This window comes from Phalacrocorax carbo, chromosome 5, assembly GCF_963921805.1.
Source record: "Phalacrocorax carbo chromosome 5, bPhaCar2.1, whole genome shotgun sequence".
NCBI lineage: Eukaryota > Metazoa > Chordata > Aves > Suliformes > Phalacrocoracidae > Phalacrocorax > Phalacrocorax carbo.
The window spans coordinates 28,918,584-28,924,945 of NC_087517.1; positions in this window are offsets into that span (position 1 = coordinate 28,918,584).

The following is a 6,362-nucleotide window of genomic DNA, read 5'->3' on the forward strand; positions in this document are numbered from 1 at the left end:
TTGGCCAGTCCCTTGGCACCGGAGCCCAAGGGGTGACAGCACTCCAGCGTGCCCAGCTTTGGTTGTCTTTGTTCTGGCACCCAACCATAAGAGGAGTGTGGCTGGACCAAGCCTTGAGCGTGACTGAATGGAGTGAGTGCTCTCTGCCCTGTAGGCAGGAGTACTGCCTTCTGTAGCTTTGGCCTACCTGTACAAAGCAGTTTGTTCCCCAGGCATTAACCTGTGAGGTTCTGAATGACGGATGCAAAATAGAGGAGGCGTAGCTACCTATTTGAGAAAGCTGTGATTTCATTGTTGGTACTCCTCCAGATCCACCAAGACCTGAGCTGTCTGAGCCTAGCTCCAGTTTACCACTAATAGCAACAGCAAAACCTGGCCTGAAAACACTTCAAAGAAAGGGTTTTCAAAAGCACTTCAAGACAGTGGCATGTGTGTCTTCAGCCACTTTAGTGTTTCTGGAAGTCCAAGCCAGGGTTATGCAGCTTCACCTGTCCTTGCAATTTGCAGCATGACATGTGATTTATCTGCAAGAACGCATCACAACTTTGGTGGCTCTTTCTGTTGGAGAAAGTTCCCCCTTTATTATACTGTCAACCCAGTGGTAGCAAAAGTTTGCCTTTAAAAAGTAATCACTACAATGCTGAGATAAAAATCGCACCACAAACCCCAAGTACCACTGCAGTGTGTGGCTTCTTCAGTTCTAACTCCTCCAAGGCAGCTGACCAGATAACCACATGACAGCAGTCCCCACACTACTACGCGCTTTGAAACAGTTGGGGCGTGAAAATTTTGCAGAATGTGTTTAATTCATCACTGTCTCACTCAAAAGACAATTAAATTCAAATCCAAAAGCAGAATAACTTTCATGGTCACCCAGTTCATCATCATGTATCTGTCATGCACTGCTCCGCAAATGGCAAGACAATACCAGTCTGGGTCCCCAGGTTTGCACTTCATTTGGGTTTTGCATATTTACTACCCATGCTGGAAGACCTCCCTTCCAAACCTAGATATAAGCGGTGCTGGTGACAAAGTCCCACTCAGCGGCGTGTTTGCCACAGGGGAACTGCAATGGCTTCAGAAAGTGTAACAGGTTCACAAGATTCCTATGCACAAAGTTCATCCAACACACAATATTTAAAAAGCACAATGGTATTTATTGCTCTATTATAGCCTTGTATAAGCAGTTACTAGCATATTGTTTTCCCTTTATGAGAGTCTTACCAACCCAACTATGCCCGAGACACCGCTGAGCAGGAGGATGAGCATTAGTGGGGTCATCGCGGAGAAGGGAGGTAGGTGCGGCACCTTCAGGGTGTCCCCTGTGGTTCGTAGAGCGTGCTCTGTGTCCTCTCTCTGCTTTGAGCGTGCTTTCTTACACCCTCAGCAGATTCAGTGGAAAAATGCTCACGCCTCACGCGTGGCCAGCACATGCAACAAGGCCTGCCGGGTCCGTGCTCTGCCAGCTAACAGCAGCTCCCAGGTTGCAACAACATACTGTTCAATAGCAATCCTCCCAGGCCCCTTCTTCAAGGTTACGTTCTCACAGCTGCATTCAGATTGTAATTTTTCTGTTGTGGCCCTACACAGACCATCATCTAAAATCCCTCACACAGAATGTATCCTGTTCCCTCCAGAGCACTGCCCGTGAATCCAGGCCACTTACAACACTGGTATTCGAAATACATCCTGCACGCTCAGGCATACACCTCTGAAAGATACCTACTGCTCACAGTCCTCTTCCCAGTACACCTTGAAGGGCAGGAGCATGGATGGTGTCTTTGTTACTGTTATTCAAGATAGTAAACCTTCCACAGCCATCCTGTAAGTCTGCAGTCCTTACCAACAGCATATGCACCTGACCTTCGTTGGTCCATTTGTGCCTAACTCGGGTCCTGGAGGAGTGGTTAGGTACCTCTTTAGGTAACTGTATTGCAGCAGGAAGAGGGCTGGATATGCAGAGGCATAGCAGCTCCTGAGACCAGATGTAGACAGTCTTTTGCCTAGAGGGCTCTCAGTGCCTTGAGCCAGCCAGTCCAAAACATTAGTCACAGGTCCAAAGTGGCATTTAGAATCATAGAATCATAGAATGGTTTGGGTTGGAAGGGACCCTTAAAGGTCATCTAGTCCAACCCCCCTGCCATGAGCCACAACATCTTCAACTAGATCAAGTTGCTCAGAGCCCCGTCCAGCCTGACCTTGAATGTTTTCAGGGATGGGGCATCTACCACCTCTCTGGGCAACATGTTTAGACTGACTGAATTTGCCACTTAGCACCTGTTGACTGAATTTATAGGTCTCCTTGCATGTGTTAGATCTGGGCTTAAATCCTTAATGTTCATGGGTTTTTTCTTCTTCTGGGAAAGTTGATGACCATGAAATATTCTCAAGCATCACCCCCAAAAAAAAAAAAGTGATTCATGGGTTACCTGAGTTTGTACCAAGAAGCAAAGCCACAGACACACCCCAAACGGGACCATCTCATTAGATATGCTTTTAAGGGAGGTGTTTGCCCTGCCACTGAGCTGAGCCCTGGTAGCCTTCGCTGTCGTGTTGATGGAGAGAATATTACAGCGTGCCCCATGGGCCTGTGGGAGATATCAGCACAATATATCAGCAAAGGAGGCATCAGAACAAATGAGGGAGCACATGAGCTGCATTTCAGGCTGAAATCTCTACATCCTGAATGACTGCAGCTTGTTTACACACCTAATGGTGAGTGATGCAGTTGGGAAGTGGGATTTAAAGCCATGACAGAACCTTAAAAATAGCACACAGTGAAAGTCATTGTTCCCTTTCTCAATTAGGAAGACAAGAAATGAAAACGCATGAGTGTGGAGGCTTTCTGCTCCAACCCTGAGGGAATGACCCAGAGTCATGAGAATATAGGCCAGATATTGAGGCAAAGAATGAGAAGCAGCAGGAGACAACAGAATGTAATTTGAGTGGATAGACTGTAGCAGCCTAGAGAAAGAATCACAAAACATTTTATTGAGGGAATATTTTATATTGCTGTGGGAAACTGCTCATCATCCACAAGCAGAAGTGGGAAACTGCTGGTGAAACAAAACATGCTACTTCAGTGTAAACATCACCTTTGTTTCATGGCCAGCATTGCAGTAGCATTTTGCTACATGGACATCGTTTAGGATGATAACAGTAAGTATAATAAGAGTTCTGTGATTAAACAGAGCAAATAAAAATATACAATGTTCATCACAGGGAAAAATCTTTGCTCAGAATTGTTCTCCTTAGGGAAGCAGCAGAAGTGTTGTTTTCTGAGTCATTTGGAATGAGAAGGGAGAAGCATTGAAGATCGCATGGTAGAGAACACTGGTGTATGGACCAAGGGATGAAGCAGCCTGTTTCTCTTTGGAATTGGGTGTATCACTGGATGCATTTTTAAAGGCATAAAAATGCCCATAAGGACTTTCCAGGTTGTTCATAGTCAGTGAGGGCAAGTTGGAAGCGAGATGATAGGAGAAAAAGGAGTTTATCACTGTAGAGTAGTTTTGGGGGTAGGACATGAAGAAAGAATGGGGCTTGGAGGAAAGAGGAGCCACATTCCAGAAAGGAGTTGCTGCACATGCTGAAGGGCAGCCTGTGCTTGAGGAGAAGGGCAGACAGGGACTGGGCTGGGGGCCAGTCAGGTTAGAGGAGGAAAGAAGTCAGCTCTGAGAGACGTGTGTGGATGAGGGAGTGAATATCAAGACAAAGAGAAGATAAATGAGTGAGAATGGAAAAAGGAAACACGTGTTTGTGAGCAAAAATAGTTGCAGTTATAGGAAGTGTGTTGCGGAAACACACTGCTTCTCCCAGATGGTTAACTGTAATCAACTGTAGTATTTGCAAGAAATATTTCCAAATTGCAGTCATGATGTCCTTGTGAAGTAGGTAAGCACTGACAGAGGGAGGCAAAGACAGAAAGATTGAAAGGCATAAAAGAATTCTCTGTTGGTGTGGGCCTAGAAGGTGAGCATCCCTCATGCTTGGCCCTGAGCTAGATTTTGTGCCTCTCCACTTGTGAACATACACTGTGCGTGCCCCAGGCTATGCTGGCTCATCGTCAAATACCCTCGACTAATGAAAGAAATCACTGTCTAGATCAAACTTCAGAGTGCTGCCAAGAGTACCCCAAAGTATACCCTGGGCTGGACCCTTTTGAAACAAAGGGAGAAATATATTCCAGCAATCTCAAGTGCCAGGAACCAGAAAAGGAGAAGGAGTAGTTCTAGACTTGAGGCTATAATGACAGGAGAAAGAGAGGACAAATACAAACTCTTTACTGGACAGCGGGACTTGCTCCAATTGTTGTAGCGATATCTATGCCAACCAAGCTATGCTGGTATCTGTTCTTACCCCAGGAGAGAAATAGATGTGTATTAATCATCTCTATATTAGTGTAACTGGTAAGAGCACAGAGAGGGGAGGGAAGGAATAAGTTGCTCAAAAATAACTATATTAGTTAAAAAAAAACCTCTATCAAAATTACTTTCCTGGCAACATGTTTAAGTTTTTAAGAAAGATAACGCATTTTTGAACCGTAACAATACTGATTTGTTTTAAAGCTTGTTTTCACAAAAAATAGCTAAAACTTTGCTCAAAGATGTACATTCCCCTACACCTTTATTGGCCTTCCCAGCCAGTGGTAAGCTTTGTAGGGACTCAGTCCTTGGTGTGTTGTCAGCACACTTTTCCAAAGGTGTGGGTGGGGGTACTTTACACATGATTCTATTCCTCCTTTTGTTTTGTAGCAGCAGCAGCTCTTTTTACTATAAGCCTTTCTGGCTGTTTGTATTAGGGTTGTTTGGGGGGGCAATAAAGGTCCTGTCTCAGGAGAGGGCTGCTCCGTTGTTTTAGCACTTCCCGTAAGTTGTTACGGGGGATGGGAAAGATGGTCCTACCTGGAACCTCAGTAGATCCCAAAGTAGATCATAGTTTCATAGGCAAAGCTCAGGAGTCAGATGTATCTTCTTCGGCTTTATCATTGCTTGAACCTCCACATATTACTCTTGAGCTTCAGAATTACAAATATACTGCAGGAACTTTCTATAGTTAGAGTTGCTTAGGTTTGGCTCAAGAGACCTGAGCTGAAAATTTAGATCAAATCCTGGCTTGAATCAGGCTTAGCTCCAATTTCAATTTAACAAAAAGCAGATTTGCAGGGCTTTGCAAAGATTTGAAGAGAATAAAACTCTCTGCCAGTGTCCACGTGAACAAATCTTTAGTATTAGTTGTGAGAGAGATTAAATAACTTTTTGGGGAAGAGTAAACCAACGTGTGAAGGTTTGTTCATACAGTACAAAGTAGGAGTGACTCTGTAACCCACACCTGTTATTCACAAATTATTTGGTACACTACATGACCATTACAAGGACTCAACCCTAGGAGTGTCTGTCAGGCACCACCGTTAGTCCATTGTGTCTTCTCTTTGTGCAATCAGAAATGCTAATTACATCTAATATACTGAACATTATTTAGAAGCTGTTTTTCCAGCATGTTATCCATGCTAAAATTAGTATCACAGGCATAAATAAAGAGCCAGTTCTAAATGATTGTAGAACATGTTATCCCAAAGGGTCCTAAAACACTCCCAGAACAGAGATGGATGGCAGGCCCAAATAGAGTGTGCTACACAAAAGCAGAGAGAGGGAAGGAGAGAAACTTTTGACCTAAGGCCGTAGAGCACTGGGTCAGCTCTTCTCCTCCTCTCACAGAGCCACATGAAATTTCTCATGTCCATGCAGAGTAAGCCTAACCTCCAGGGTGGAAGTCTTATGTCAGAATAAGCCTCCAGAAATTCACAAGGGCTGAGGAGATCCTTCTGCAATTGGATATGTTCTTCCAATGAATTCCAGGACCAGGACACACAGGAGACTCCTACTCTACTAATGAATGGTTTCTACATAGAGCAAGGCCATTAGTTACATAAGAGAAGCTGAAACTGGTGGGAAGAAACCAGGTGGGCCATTGCAAATGTGTATGTATTGTAAGTTTCTTAAAGTAACAAGTTGCTGACCATGGGCCATCTGCAGGAAGTATACTGAAGATGACTGTAGCCCCTATCATGATAGATTTAACCAGAATCTGTCTTTGCAGAAGTGAACATCAGATGTGATGTTAGAAAATCTTTCATCTTCCTGCCTGTGACAGCAAGCCATGAGCTAGGAAAAAAAAAAAAAAGCAGCAGCAAACTCCACAGGTGTGGGCGACAGCTAATGCTGACATAGCTATAACGTAGTCAAGGTTAAATTAAAAAGTACTTCTGATTATCATATAATTTCCCCCATTACCCACAAACCACTTCCTTTTCTACCCATGAATTCTTGCCCATTTTCACAGTAGACAGAAGGCTGGTGCCT